A 17557-nucleotide genomic window follows, 5' to 3' on the forward strand; every position below is an offset into this window, starting at 1 on the left:
CAGGTATCTCTACCTCATTGGTTTCAAGGGGTGGGGTATAGTTGTCATTGAAGGGAGGTGGAACACTGTGATACCCTAGACCCTTATTCTAATTATCCTTAAATTTTAATTGTTTTTCAATCATTGTCTCAACTCTCTCATCTCCTCCTCTGGCTCCCACGTCTACTCTGACCCCTTGCGGTGAATCCACTGCACCTTCACCAACCGTACAATCTTGTTCCTTAAGGTTTTCATCTTTCGATCAAGAATCGTCACTGGCCTCTCAACGTAGTTTAGGCAGTTGTCCACCTGAGTACCCTCCAAAGGCACAACCACAGAATCGTCCACTAACCACTTCCGCAGCTGGGAGACATAAAAAAGTATTATGGATCTGACTAAGATCGAATGGCAGATCCAGTCGATACGCCACGCGGCCTACCCGAGCCAAAACCCTGAACTGACCGATGTACCTGAATCGGATGACACCCTTCCAAGGTGACACCTTCAGGAGGACCATATCTCCTACCTGAAAGTCCAGGTCCGATCGGCGCCTATCATCATAGATCTTTTGTCGACTCTGAGCTGTTTGAATTATGATTCGAACCTGTTGGATATTCTTAGTTGTCTTGAGTACCACTACGGTACTCCCCATGACTCTCTGCCCGACCTCGCCCAAACAGATTGGGGTTCTACATTTCCACTCGTAGAGCATCTCAAAGGGAGGTCGGTCTATGCTAGCATGATAACTGTTGTTATACAAAAATTCCACTAACGGAATATACATATCCCAACTCCCACCAAAATCTAATACACATACGTGTAGCATATCCTCTAGAGTCTGAATCGTCCTCTCACTCTGCCCATCTATCTGAGGGTGGAAAGTTGTATTGAAGTGAAGATGAGTACCCATCTCGTCATGAAACCACTTCTAGAATCTGGAAGTAAAGTGAACATCTCGGTCTGACACAACCGAAACCGGCACTCCATGATGTGTCACCACCTCACGGACGTAGATCTCGACTAGCTTCTCAGCCGATATACTATCCTGGATCGGGATGAAATGTGCACTCTTGGTCAACTGATCCATGATGACCCAAATCGAATCTACTCCACGTGCAGTCCTGGGAAGCTTTGTAATGAAATCCATGGTGATGTCTTCCCGTTTTCACACGGGAATCTCCAATGGTTGCATTTTGTCGTGAGGTCGTTGGTGCTCGACCTTGAATTTCCTACAAGTCAAGCACCACTCCACAAACCAAGCCATATCTCGCTTCATGTAGGGCCACCAATAATCAGGGTGAAAATATCGATACATCTTCGTCACCCCGGGATGGATGGAGAACCTAGACTTATGGGTCTCCTCCACCAGAACCTGTCGTACTCATCCTAGATATGGCACCCAGACCCTCCGATCTAGGGTCAACAATCTAGGGCTATCATAATCAAAGGAAGCCACCTAGCCCACAATGCGCTCACTTTTCCTGTTCTCTTCCTTCATAGCCTCTACCTGTGCCTCTCGGATCTACTCCGGCAATGGAGTAATCATTTTCATCCTTAAGCATATATCCTGAATCGGTGTTGCAGCCGCCTTGCGGCTGAGAGCATCGGCCACCACAATGGCCTTCCCTGGGTGATATAGAATCTCACAGTCGTAGTCCTTTACTACGTCCAACCAACATCGCTACCTCATGTTCAGATTCGGTTGGTCCATCAGAAACCTCAAGCTCTTGTGGTCTGTGTAAATGGTACAGCGAACCCCATAGAGGTAGTGTCGTCAAATCTTGAGGGCGAAAACCACAGCCCCCAACTCCAAATCGTGTGTCGGGTAATTCGCCTCAGGAGGCTTCAACTGCCTCGAAGCATACGCTATCACACGACCCCGCTACATCAACGCTGCACCCATACCCATGATCAAAGCATCACAGTAAACCAAAAAATTGTCGATGCCCTCTGGCAAAGTCAGAATCGGTGCATCGCACAACCTCTATCTGGGAGTCTCAAAAGCTACCTGCTGAGGAAGCCCCCAACGGAATGTCACTGATTTCTTGGTCAGTCGGGTCAATGCAACAACAATCGTGGAGAAATCATGGATGAATATCTGATAATAACCCGCCAAACCAAGAAAACTCCGAATCTCATATGGAGACCTCAGAACCTCCCACTGCATCACGACCTCTACCTTGGCCGGATCGACCATGATACCCTTTTGGTTGACAAGGTGCCCCAAAAATTGCACCGTGCGCAATCAGAACTCACACTTGGAGAACTTTGCGAAAAGTCTCTCCCTCATCAATGTCTCAAGCACCTCTTTCAGGTGCTCCTCGTGCTGCTCCTGAGTCTTGGAATACACTAAGATATCATCGATGAACACTATCACAGATCCGGTCCAGCATCGGTCTACATACACGGTTCATGAGATCCATGAATGTGGTAGGAGCATTGGTGAGTCCATACTACATCACCATGAATTCGTAATGACCATAACGAGTCCGAAAGGCTGTCTTCTACACATCGTCGTCCCTGACTCGCATCTGGTGATATCCCGATCGCAGGTCAATCTTGGAGAACCAAGATGCACCCTGAAGCTGGTCAAATAAATCCTCAATCCTGGGGAAGGGATAACGGTTCTTCACCGTTACCTTATTTAATTCCCGATAATCTATACACATCCGATGTGACCCGTCCTTCTTCTTCACAAATAGAATCGGGGCTACCCATGGCGAACTGCTCGGTCTGATAAATCCCTTGTCTAACAACTCCTGCAGCTGTGTAGACAAATCTTGCATCTCGGGAGGAGCCAACCGATATGGTGTCTTGGCTATCGGAGTCGCACCCAAAACTAGGTCAATCCTAAACTCCACCTGTCTCTCCGGAGGTACCCTAGACAGATCCTTCGGGAACACGTCCGGATACTCTCGCATGATCGGTACATTGTGCACGGTTGCCTTACCCTTATCTCAGGTATCCATAACATAGGCTGCTGGAATAGTGTCTAAGGTTGCAACTATATTAGGCAAGTATTTGACCCGGTTGTGCATGGTCCTTTTGGGTTGCCTTCACCATAGCAACTTGACAGGATGATTTATTATGAGAGAAGAAATATTATTAATATATTATGAGAATAATATAAAGAGTAATAATATTATTATTTGATTAATATAAGTCATAAATTAATTAAGAATTAATTTGGTGACTTAAAGAGATTAATTGAATAAAGGGGCATAAACTGTCTGATAGTTGTACTTTGGGCTGTAAATCCCTTATGGATAATGGTGGATGGTTTTAAGGACTTTGGATAGGCCTTGAAAATCTTCCAAAGGCTTATCATGAAGGGGATTGGATTGCTTAGGGCCTAAGTTATCCAATTAGGGTTTAAGGGTGAAACCCTAGGAGCCTCACTAGTATAAATAGACCCTAGGGGTCAAGGGAAATCGGCACTTGTGCTTTAGAAAGAAACCCTGGCCGATTTTGATCCCCTCTCCTCTCTCTCAAATCATCCTCTTGCTAGTTGGTGTTTGTAAGCCATTAGAGGAGTGACAATTGTGACTCTAAAGCTCCAAGGACAAGAAGATCAAGCAAGTGATTCAAGGTAAGCTTCTAATTCTGATTTCATATTGTTATTATAGTCTATTAATCATTAGAAGTCTTGGATACAATGCATGTTTAATTAGAGAAACCTAGATCCAAGCATTAGGGTTTGCATGTGCACATAGGAATGTTCATATGGCCAAAACCCATCAGTGGTATCAGAGCCTAGATTGGTTTCTATTGAATTGATGCATTGGTTGCTTGTTTGATGCCTTCAAAATTCGTTTTTTGTGTTTCTGTCTGATGGACTCGGCGAGTCCCATAATGGACTAGGCGAGTAGGCTCGACTCGGCGAGTCCATTGGGGTACTCGGCGAGTCCAAGCGTCAGAAAGAGGAAACTTCGGGATTTCTTGCTGCTTATCTTTGAGATACTTGCCTTAACCATATTAGATCAATATAAATCCGATTTTATGATATATATATGAGTATATTTTTGATCTAATTGAAGATATTTATCAATTAATAAAATATTTATTTCCTTATGTGATAATTGATTAATTGTTTTAATTTAATTGGTAAATTGTTTTGCAAGAAATCATTAAATAAATCAAATATGGATAATTATGTGATTAATTGTTAATTTGGATTATTTGTTAATTGATCCTCTATGTTTTGAAAAGTTTAAAACTTGCCCTCAAGTTTTGAAATTTATGTTTTGTGATTAAAAGTTTAATTTAGACAATTGAAATTTCAAACCCTAGAATTTTACAAGTTTAAAATTCAACCCTATACTAATATAATATTACAAGATTAATATATATATATATATATATATATATATATGTATGTATAATTAAAATGCTAGTCTTACCGTTAGTAGGCATCATTCACGAAGCCGGTCTATAAGGTGGGTATAAGGTTGTTGCCTATAAAATGGCGCTTAATGGGTGTACACTCACACCCACCGCTTGCTTGATCGGTGGAGGGTCGTTAGCCGAACGGGTAGGATAGGGCAACCTCATCTCTTCATTAAAAGTATAATATGAAATACAAAGTAACTACATGTTTTAAAAATTTCCCAATCCTAGTTACTTTAGGAAAAGTGAATTGATGCAATCCCATGAAATTACACTTTGCACCCTTGCTAAGAAGTTAGTGGAGCGTGTGTGGTGTACCGGCACACTAATTGGTTCTAAGCAAAGGTGGCAAAGGGTGATTCATTGTTTATCATAGTTCGATGGAGCGTGTGTGGTTTACCGGCACATCGAATAGGTGATTGTTACAATGAAGGCACCGTGTGAATTTGCATGGTAATTCACACCCACTTTATGATCCTCGGTATCCCAGTCACAAACGAGAGGGGCATATCGAGATATAAACATGCCATTGAAAAGTTTCAATGAATCTCATCCAAACCTAGGAATTCTCAATATATTTAGAACTTAAAGTTATGTTTTCATGGTGGAGAATTAGTGAATCGTCATTCACTTACCTTCAAATTGTTTGCATGTTAGATTACGGTATCCCTTTTCTAATATGTAAATATTGTTGGTGGATCCTAGCCCTAATTTTTCTTATTGGGTGATAATTAGGGATTCAAATTCTAATCTATCTTTGTCCATTCTATTTGTAGATGTCGAACGCGAACAACGCTGCTGCTAGTTCATTCACGTTGATGAGCCTTTGCCAAAAGGTGACTTTCGATGGGACGAACTTTAGCGAATGGATAAGATACATTCACACGATTGCTCGCTACGAGGATAAGGAGTATGTCCTCGATGAGAAGCTCAAGAAGATTAACCCAGAAATCGCTACTCCGGCTGAAATGACTGCTTTTGAGACTCATGAACGTGATGCAACGAAGGTTCATTGCATCATGATAGCTACTATGAACTCCGAATTCCAAAAGTCCTATGAGGACATGTATCCATACGAAATGCACCAAGACTTGTTGGAGAGATACCACCAAAACGCGAGGCTAGAGTGTTACGAGATTTTCACTAACATGATTTCCGCCAAAATGGGTCATGGAGAATCTCTCACCGTGCACCTGCAAAAAAAAATGCAAAGGTATGTCGACCGTCTTCGCATGTTGAATGTTGACTTTGGGGAAGACTTGGCGATCGACATGGTGCTTCACTCTTTGCCTCCGTGTTACAATCAATTTAGGATGACCTACCACATGAACAAAGAAGAGGTCACCCTAAGTAAGCTCCAAGGTTTCCTTAGGGTTGCTGAAAGCAACCTCAAGGACAAGTCTACTGCACCAACTCCCAATCCACCCGCTGCTCCTGTTTTGGCCATTGGGCAAGGAAGAGGAAAGAAGAGGAAGGCTTTGACTAAGAACCATCACAAGGTTAAGTCCCGAGATGGTGCCTCTTCTAGTGGGACCAAAGTTGATCCTGCTAAACCCTGTCCTAACCCAAAGGAGGCAGAGTGCCACCACTGACACAAAATAGGACATTGGAAGAGAAGCTGCCCAGAATACCTGCAAGCTATCAAGGAAGGAAAGATCAAGCCATCTTTCGCAGGTATATACACAGTTAAATCTAATGATTAATCTCATGCTATTTCTTGGGTCCTTGATACCGGTTGTGGTTACCACATTTGTTCTGATTTGCAGGGACTAAGAAGAAATAGGGATGTGGAGCATGGAAGAATAAATCTAATCGTGGGGAACAGAAGATCGTCGCTTGTGACCAAGATTGGAGTGTATTCTTTAGTGCTTAGGAATGGTTTATGTTTAGATTTGAACAATTGTAGCTATTCGCCAGAAATGGAAAGAAACATCATTTCATTTCATGGTTTGTTTAGACAAGGTTTTAGATTTTCTTTTAATAATGAGAATGGTTCTATTCTTGCTTACCTAAATGGTGTTTTATACTTTGAAGCAATACCGTGTAATGGAATTTATGAAACTGTTATGATTGTAGATAACTTAGGAAATGATGTTTTATGCATGGATTCTTCCAATGGTATGGATAGAGCATCCTTGTGACATTGTCGTCTTGGACATGTCAACAAGAAGCGCATAGCCCAACTCCAAAAGGATGGAGTGTTGGAGTCATTCGACCTTACGGAAGATGACACATGCGAGTCTTGTTTGCTTGGAAAGATGACTAAGTCACCCTTCACTAGTACATGTGAAAGGGGTGAGGGTCTATTGGACCTCATACATACCGATATATGTGGACCGTTTAGATCAACCGAGAAGGATGGAAACCGCTTCTATGTGACTTTTACCGATGATTTTATAGTAGATATGGGTATATCTACTTAATCAAGCAAAAGTCAGAAACATTTGAAAAGTTCAAAGAGTTCAAGAATGAAATGGAGAATCAATTGGGCAGGAAAATCAAGATGCTTCGATCCAATCGAGGAGGAGAGTACCTAAGTCTTAAATTCCACGACTATCTCAAGGAGTGTGGAATAGTTTCACAATTGACGCCACCTAGGACACCGCAGTTGAATGGTGTGGCAGAAAGGCGTAATCGAACCTTATTAGATATGGTTCTCTCTATGATGAGTCATGCTTCACTACCTATCTCTTTTTGGGGGTATTCCTTAGAGACTGCCGCCCATATCCTTAACCGAGTCCCAACTAAGAAGGTTGCCAAAACACCTCACGAGATGTGCACAGGGAAATCTCCCTCGTTAGCACATATCAAGGTTTGGGGTTGCGAGGCTTTCGTAAGACGAGATACTCACAACAAGCTCGAACCTCGTAGTGAGCGATGTATTTTCATCGGCTACCCGCAGAAATCCTTTGGATATCTCTTCTATAGACCGAAGGACAATGTTGTCTTTGTTGCGAGGAGAGGAGTTTTCCGAGAGCGAGAACTCATAACCCAAGGAGACAGTGGGAGGCAAATCGAGCTTGAAGAGATTCAAGAGTCGATAGATGAAGGAACCTCTACCGCTGGTACTCAACCCGAGGAGGAAACTCCGGTTGAACCGATTGACTAGTCCTTACCTCTTAGACGTTCCGAAAGAGTTAGAGTTCAACCCCAGTTTTATGGTTTTCATATTACTACCGAAGGGGATACGTATATTAGTGATGGTACACTAATAAATCTAGATGAACCTAATAGCTATAAGGAAGCCATGGCAGGCCCGGAGTCTGCGAAATGGAAAGAGGCAATGGACAGCGAGATCCAGTCCATGTATGACAACCAAGTTTGGAATTTGGTTGATAATGTGCCCAGACGTAAGACCGTTGGGTGCAAATGGATCTTCAAGAAGAAGACTGACGTGGATGGAAACGTACACACATATAAGGCGCGATTGGTTGCGAAGGGCTTTACTCAAACTCCCGGAGTTGACTATGATGAGACATTCTCACCAGTTGCGAAGATAAAATCTATTAGGGTGATGCTAGCAATTGCCGCATTTCATGATTATGAGATTTGGCAAATGGATGTCAAGACCGCTTTCCTTAATGGGAAGTTGGCTGAGGATGTTTACATGGCTCAGCCAGAGGGGTTTGTGGATCGAAAGCATCCAAATAGAGTGTGTAAGCTTGAGAAGTCCATTTATGGACTTAAGCAAGCATCTCGCAGATCGAATCTTTGCTTCGATGAGAAAGTCAAAGAGTTTGGATTTGTACGAAGCGAAGATGAATCATGTGTATATGTCAAAGCCAGTGGGAGTATAGTAAGCTTCCTCGTTTTGTATGTCGATGACATACTACTCATAGAAAACGACGTCCCGACTCTGCAGGAGGTTAAGTCTTGGCTCAGGAAGTGCTTCGCTATGAAGGACCTCGGAGAGGCTTCCTATATTATGGGAATAAGGATAGTGAGAGAGCGAAGTAAGAGACTAATAGGACTTAGTCAGAACACTTACTTAGATAATGTACTAAAACGTTTTAGTATGGAAAACTCGAAGAAGGGAGAATTACCAATACAAATTAATGCCAAGTTGAGTAAGACTCAAAGTCCAAGTACCGAAGCTGAAATAGCAGAAATGAGCCGAGTACCATACGCTTCCGCAGTTGGCTCAATCATGTATGCTATGACTTGTACTCGCCCTGATGTAGCCTTTGCTTTGAGCATGGTTAGTAGATATCAAGGGAATCCTGGCAGAGCCCATTAGATTGCGGTTAATAATATCCTCAAGTACCTTCGGAGGACGAAGGAATGGTTCTTAGTCCTCGAAGGGAGTTATGACTTGAAGGTGCGAGGGTATAGTGATGCCAGCTTTCAGACCGACAGGGACAACTACCATTCGCAGTCGGGCTGGGTCTTTACCCTGAATGGAGGAGCAGTAACTTGGAAAAGTTCCAAGCAGGAAACCGTAGCTGATTCAACGTGTGAATCAGAGTACATTGCAGCAAGCGAAGCGTCGAAGGAGGCAATATGGTTAAAGAACTTAATCGGTGATCTTGGAGTTGTACCTGCCATAAAGGAGCCCATGGAGATTTTTTGTGATAATGAAGGAGCGGTTTCCTTGACCAAGGAACCGAGGGATCATGGTAGATCTCGACATATCGACAGAAAATATCACTTTATTAGACATCGTGTAGAAGAAGGACAACTCGTAGTGAAGAGGATATCATCAGAAGATAACCCATCAGATCCGCTTACGAAGGGACTGAGTAGGGTTAAGCACTTGCAGCATGCTAGGAGTATTGGGCTGAAGGATGATGTTAGTATAGATTAGATAGTAGTAGAAACGTGTAATAAATAAATGTAATTAATATTTTTTGATTAAATAAAAGAGTATTATTTATGAGTAATGTTATTGTCTTATGTTAATTGTTTAACTATTGTTTCACTTTGCATGTTTTGACTTCCAGAATAGTTGAGTTTATTAAGAATAATCGAATTATTCAAATTGTCCACAATCGTTCATATGTTGGAAGTAGGTATGAATGAAGATTGTCATGAATTGGTGTGTAGATTGTCAAAATGGTATTAGACATAGCAAAAGTTTACTGCAACGTTCATGTGTGCTTATGAACTAGTTTTGAGCATTGGAACTAACCCGCGCTTGCTGGAATCACCTTATGGAATGTGATAAAAAGGGTGATCGCAAGACGATAATATCATATAGTCTTAAAACCAAGATATATGGTTTGTTATTTGTTAATTGGTTGTACATTGATAATGCGAAACCGCATCAGTAACTTGATGTTATAAAACGCATTGTTGTGTATAGTTGATTAATGAATAAGTAAATGCATATAAGTCGAAGTTTATCTGTTACTTTTATCCTAAGAGGGTAAACGCGATATCTCGGCCGCTTGATGATTTGATTTGACTTATGTGTCGAGCCCGGTCAGAACTGAATTGATGTGTTCGATTAAGTTCTATGTCAAATAAATCGGAGATCGAGAAACCAAATGCTAGACAAATTGTTCCATAGAATTGTCAGCATGATATCTAAACAGAGGACTGTACGATCCCTTATCTAAAGGACAAGATTGATTAGATCAGAGTTTGACAGCGTCTTTGAGAGCTACGATTGCTAATCGGATTATACTTGTATATAGTTACTAGACTTATCCAAGTGGGATACTGTTGGAATAGTGTCTAAGGCTGCAACTATATTAGGCAAGTATTTGACCCGGTTGTGCATGATCCTTTTGGGTTGCCTTCACCATAGCAACTTGACAGGATGATTTATTATGAGAGAAGAAATATTATTAATATATTATGAGAATAATATAAAGAGTAATAATATTATTATTTGATTAATATAAGTCATAAATTAATTAAGAATTAATTTGGTGACTTAAAGAGATTAATTGAATAAAGGGGCATAAACTGTCTGATAGTTGTACTTTGGGCTGTAAATCCCTTATGGATAATGGTGGATGGTTTTAAGGACTTTGGATAGGCCTTGAAAATCTTCCAAAGGCTTATCATGAAGGGGATTGGATTGCTTAGGGCCTAAGTTATCCAATTAGGGTTTAAGGGTGAAACCCTAGGAGCCTCACTAGTATAAATAGACCCTAGGGGTCAAGGGAAATCGGCACTTGTGCTTTAGAAAGAAACCCTGGCCGATTTTGATCCCTTCTCCTCTCTCTCAAATCATCCTCTTGCTAGTTGGTGTTTGTAAGTCATTAGAGGAGTGACAATTGTGACTCTAAAGCTCCAAGGACAAGAAGATCAAGCAAGTGATTCAAGGTAAGATTCTAATTCTGATTTCATATTGTTATTATAGTCTATTAGTCATTAGAAGTCTTGGATTCAATGCATGTTTAATTAGAGAAACCTAGATCCAAGCATTAGGGTTTTCATGTGCACATAGGAATGTTCATATGTCCAAAACCCATCATAGGCGACATAACCTGTGTTGCCTTGTTGAAGGTAGTGCCTAGCCCTCACTGCTAAACACACGACCGACCCATACTACGGCCTCTGGCCCTGAATCACCAACCCTCCCCCACTTCGGGTCCGAACTCGCACTAGCTGCTGCTTATAGTCGATCACTGCCCCATTGGGACTCAACCAGTCCATACCCATGATAACCTTATTCCCTCACAGGGGAATGGGGACTAAATCCACAGAATAGTGCTCATCGAACAACTGCAGTGTATATCCCCGATGAACCCTCGCGACCCGAACGGTCCTACCATCCGTAATCTCCACATCAAGTGGACAGTCCAGCTCCCCAAGAGCTCCAACAAATCGCTTGCTAAGCGCGAGCGAAACAAAAGATCGGGTAGCCCCCGAATCGAATACTACTAGAGCAGATATGTCGTTCACTAAGAGTGATCCTTTAATGAAACACATAAACATAAGCAATAATCAATATAAATAAAGAGATAAGGAGAAGGTACATACCCGTCACAACATCAGGAGCTGCACGTGCCTCCTCTGCAGTCACCTGGAAGGCTCTGATCTTTGCCACAGGCGCCTTTGTCTAGCCCTAATGGCCATCAGTAATCCTCAATGTAGCAGGAGCGGGTGCTGCTACCTGTCGTGCTGCTGCTAAACTTGGACACTGGGACCTCTTGTGGCCCCTCTAATTGCATTGAAAGCAATTCAGATCAAATACGGTGGTAGTGGTGGTAGAAGTACAATCCTTGCTGACATGACCAATTCGTCCGCACTTAAAGCAGCCCGAACTACCAACCTTGCACGTCCCCTTGTGCGTCCTCCATACCGTTTACGATGTATCGAGATACTATGAATTATGTTTTGATGAGATGGTTTTAATAACTATGGTTTATTTATGATTCAAAAATGAAATTTTTGGGACCGTATTTTATGAGTGTAACAAGTTGGTATCAGAACCTTGGTTTGAGGGATTCGGGCGCACTCTCGGGTGTGTGTAATGCAGTCATCCCGAGCTCTTCCATTTGCTACCGGAAGTACCTGAAACCAAAATTGAAAATCGTAAGCATGAAGCTTAGTGAATTTCCCCCAAACTACCACATACCATACACATAACATGCAACTAGGAGCCCCGCCCACACTCAAGGAGATATGGGCCCCGCCCACACACGGATAAATGGCCTCGCCCTATGAAATACGATCCTCCCCCACACATAGTGAGATACGGGCCCCGTCCACACTTAGCTAACTAGGAGATACATGCCCCATCCACACTCAGATAACTAGGAGATACAGGCCCCGCCTACACTCGGATAGCTAGGAGATATGTGCCTCACCCACACTCGGCTAACTAGGAGATACGGGCCCCATCCACACTCGGCTAACTAGGAGATACGAGCACCGCCCACACTCAGCTAATAGTGAGATCCGGTCCCTACCCACACTCAGCTAACTAATAGACACATACATGTATCACGCAAACAACAAGTATCGCCAAAACCTACCATTTCATATCCATACCTAAGAAATGCTAAGATACGGGCCCTGCCCACACTTAACTGCTATTCAGCACACATACTATACACGGTCCGGCGTTGGTGCCTTCGACCCGTTCAATCCAGGAGGAAACTCACCTCAAATTTTGGATGATAGCTGAAACATCTCTGCCCCGAAATTGGCTCTACTCAATCCGTAAATCAAAAAAATCCCTTAAATGCCATTTCATACTCATAACTCTTTAGGGTCAACCATGGTCAAAGTTAAGTCTAGGTCAGAGTCAGATTTAACACTCTGAGTTGACTCGACTCGTCGATTTTACTCTTCAACTCGTTGAGTTCCCATAAATCACGGAATCATGAAATCGCGATCCAACTCGTCGAGTTTTTCTCCAACTCACCGAGTTCTTCCTTTTAAATAGAATCGGGACACTTTGACCCAACTCGTCGAGTTCCTCTATGAACTCGTCGAGTTTTTCAGTCTGTTAACCCCTCTTAATGCATTAAGCCCTTATTCTTCAGATCTACACCCTACACTCCTGATCTAGACTGGAAATGCCTCTAGAAGGGTAAAGTTTCCAACTTTACCCATTAATACTGTTCCTAAAGGGACGAAGCTCAAATCCTAACCCAAAAAGGCCAAAGTCTTAATCCAAACACCATCAAAACTAAAAGATATACGATGAGGTCATAGATCTGGACTCTAGGGACAAAAAGATCACGTAAAGTCCCAGCTTTCTCTACATGCATGGCCAATAGAAGCTCCAAAAGGCCAAAATGATGGTCCAAAGGTTGAATGGGACTTCCATGGCCATAAAGTTGGAATCTTTATGCCAGGAAAACCCCTCAAGACCTTAGATCTGAAGTGTTAACCCATTTGGGACGTCCAACTCCCAAGCACCATGATATTTGGACCAAAACTAAGCAAAATAACCCCAAAAGAATATTTAACGAACTACAAAGAGAGGTTCAAGCTTTATACCAGCAAAATGTCATGGACGAGGCAAGGATTCTAGATCTATAAACTCCTTCTTGTGTCCTCAAGCTTTTCCTTCTTCCAATGGCTTCAAGCACACAATAAAACACTTAAAATGGCTCACAAACTCTCATAATAGCATTAGGGGGTTTCGAGATCTAGGGTCAAGGACTTGGAGGCTGGAAATGAGGCCAATACCTTGGGGTTAAGGTGTCTAAATAGAGTGCAAACCCCGGAAATTATGGTTTCATATCTACCAGCCTACTCGTCGAGTTGAGGCCTCCCAACTCGTTGAGTAGGTTACTTAAAATATGCGGCCCTTACGATCTCTACTCGACGAGTTTGGGGCTCCCAACTCATCGAGTTGCTCTATAAAATGGAATAAATTATAAGTTAAATACATAACAAGAACCAGACGTTACACTTGTGATCCATGTAGATGATGGGTTTTGGTCATAAGAACATCCGATGTGCTCATACAAACCCTAATGCTTGGATCTAGGTTTCTCTATTGTACATGCAAGTTATCCAAGACTATAAACCCTAATTCTAGCATTCAAGTAATCATATCAACATGAGAATAGGTTTAAGATGTTACCTTGATTGTTATGTAGCAATAACAATCCCAAATCTCCTTGTATTGACTTTAGAAAGCTTAGAGTCACAAATGTCACTCCTCTAATGGTTCACAAACACCATAAGCAAGAGGATGAAGAGGAGAGAGGATGGAGGCTTCCCAAAATGTGTGAAACCCTAGAATAAAGCTTAGCCACGTTTTTGGGTCATAAGGGTCATATATATAGTGAGGCTATTAGGGTTATCTAACAAGGAAACCCTAATTTGGATGCTTAAGCCCTAAGCAACCCATGGACTCCTTTAGTTAAGGCCTTGTACGATTTCCCCATGGGTTTCCCATAGAATTCGTCCACTCCTTAATTTAAGACAATCCATAGCCCATATTGCAATTATCCGATGTGCTCATATAAACCCTAATGCTTGGATCTAGGTTTCTCAATTGTACATGCAAGTTATCCAAGACTATAAACCCTAATTCTAGCATTCAAGTAATCATATTAACATGAGAATAGGTTTAAGATGTTACCTTGATTGTTATGTAGCAATAACAATCCCAAATCTCCTTGTATTGACTTTAGAAAGCTTAGAGTCACAAATGTCACTCCTCTAATGGTTCACAAACACCATAAGCAAGAGGATGAAGAGGAGAGAGGATGGAGGCTTCCCAAAATGTGTGAAACCCTAGAATAAAGCTTAGCCACGTTTTTGGGTCATAAGGGTCATATATATAGTGAGGCTATTAGGGTTATCTAACAAGGAAACCCTAATTTGGATGCTTAAACCCTAATTTGGATGCTTAAGCCTTAAGCAACCCATAGACTCCTTTAATTAAGGCCTTGTACGATTTCCCCATGGGTTTCCCATAGAATTTGTCCACTCCTTAATTTAAGACAATCCATAGCCCATATTGCAATTATCTTATATTTACAATTCCAGTCCCTTAAGTTTAATTAATCTCTTTTAGTCACAAAACTAATTACCAATTAATTCTTGACTAATATTAATTAAACAATATGATTTCTCCTTTAATATATTATTCTCATAATATATTAATAAATCATATTTAATCCTTTCTCTCCATAATTCATCCTATCAAGTTGCTTTGGTGAAGGCAACCCAAAAGGACCATGCACCATGGGTCAAGTACATACCAAAATAGTTATGGACTTAGACACTAATCCAACAGTCTCCCACTTGGATAAGTCTAATAACTATTATGCGTGTGACTTTAGATCCTGATCTGCAATCGTAGCTTTCCAAAGCCGTTGTCAACTCTGATCCTATCAGATACGCGTGTCCTTTAGATAAGGGATCATATATTCCTCCATTCTGGATATCATATGAGATATGATTTCAAATCATTCTCTTTGTACTATTTCTCGACTTCCGATTTATGACGACTGACTAATTGAACAAATCAAATTAGCCCTATCCCGGCCGAGCATTTACGTTTGTCATCACTAAATCATCGAGGGGCCCAAAGATATCGCTTTTATCCTACTTTGGATAAAAGGAACGGATAAAATTTGATACAATGCTTGCTTGCACTCACTCACCGAATCACACACAACAATATGTTTTATAACACCAAGTTACTAGTGCGTTTACATATTAACAATGTGCAACCGATTTGCAAGATACAACTCACACATCTCGGTTTCAAGAATATAAGATGTTATCGTTTCACCAATCACTCGTGATACAATTCATGGAGTGATCCAAGTGAGCGTGGGTTTAATCCAATGCTCAAATTCATATTCATAAGCACTCATGAACGTTGCAGCAAACATTTGCTTATGTCTAATGCTCTTTAGACAATCCACACACCAATTCACGACAATCTTCATTCATACCTACTTCCAACATATGAACGATTGTGGCCCGTTCGAATAATTTAACTGTTCTTAACCAATTAAATTATTCAGGAAGTCAAAACATGCAAATGTGAAACATAAGAATAATACTAATCCCATATGGCCTCAAACCTTTGAGTATAAATAAAACACCTTTTATTTATCACCATATCGATTACTCGTTATTTTTTGTTTCGGTTAATCAACTTCTTACTTGAATTATTACACTTGTCCCATGCTCTTAGCATGCACACAATGTTTACCTATGGTTCTTACTTTGTGAAATAGACCAAATTGAGCACATTTCTAATCATTCTCATTTCACAACCCCAAATCCTTTTTCATAAGTGAAAGAATATCAAATTCTTGCTACTTATAGAATATGCTAGATTCTAACATTCTATGCAACTATCCTTTCGTAATGTCACTGCACCAAAGTCACAAAGACTATTGCCAATGATATTACAAAGTTTTCGATCGGAGATTGTTACAAGACAATTCCTTAGATATGATGTCTCTCACTCAAAGTATATTCCTATGAACATCCTTTTGCATAAAGGTTTCTAATCTAGTCATAGATTTTTCAATATTCAATTTCTAATATGGATACATTTCCATATTTTCCATATGACAACTTATTCTTAATAGAATCTTATCTATTCATAATAATGTCGATATGGTCCATCCAATATGGAAACATTTCCATATTTTCCATATGACAACTCATTCTTAATAGAATCTTTTCTATTCACAATAATGTCGATATGGTCCATTCAATACCATGCTTCCAACTACTCACAAGCAACCAATCCTCGTCGAACTTTGGATTGTCCTTTGATAGTTGTTTAATTATTTTAGTCAAAACCGATTCTAGTCCCTTTTCCCTCTAAATGCGCTAGACATTTGGAAAATTTTAGAATGGTCAAATATTAAAGCATTTGCAATCGATCCTATACCCGAAGCGTATGAGACACGATGCATAATGTTTTGTTTGCTATGTTCTCAAAAATCGAATTGTGAAGCGGAATGTCGTAATCATAATCGAAATTTTAAGAACACACTATGTACCTTTGACTAAATTTATTAACATTTCTCAACCTAAGCCTTTAGATTTGAAATGAAGCATAATATTCTCTCCCTTAATTATAGCAAAACAACTTTACAACCTTTACGACTTTGCAAGGTATAACTCTTGTTTTCTATAATTAATATTGCCAACTTGCAATATGTGCCTTAATAATCATACAATCATAACATTTATGCTCCCACTATCACGATGATTATTATAAAACATAACACTTATGCTCCCACTAGCTTCGACATGTATTCATAAACATCTTAACTTCCAGAAAGACAATACCTATTGAATTTCTTAAGTCCATGTTTCTAATACTTAATGCTTTGATAATCTTTTATCAAGGCCTCTTAAACTTATACACCATTTCCTTAGATAGTTCATATGTGTGTCTAAACAATTAAGACTAATTGCCAAACCTCACAATTCAAATCATGGAAAGGGATACCATAACCATAATCGAATTCGAGAATGCAATTTTACAATCACTATCTTCTTAAAATCTTTCTTAGTGAAAGTAATTCCTCACAATCATTTTCATGAAGGAGGAAATCTCGTGACACTTAGATTTAAACGGTGTATGTGTTCCTATCCATATGAATTTGTTAAAACCAAAGTTTACGACAAATTCAAACTCATATGGACCGAACTTTCTTAATCTTGATTTCTTGCCTTATGGTAGCACAGCTGCCCACCATGTCTTCCAAGTAGTTAAGCAGCTCACACTTTCCTATCAATGTACATTTCATTGATTAAGGTGCCTTGCCTTTTATGCGTTCAAAATGAGAAC

This window comes from Lactuca sativa, chromosome 1 (assembly GCF_002870075.4).
Source record: "Lactuca sativa cultivar Salinas chromosome 1, Lsat_Salinas_v11, whole genome shotgun sequence".
NCBI classification, from domain to species: Eukaryota; Viridiplantae; Streptophyta; class Magnoliopsida; order Asterales; family Asteraceae; genus Lactuca; species Lactuca sativa.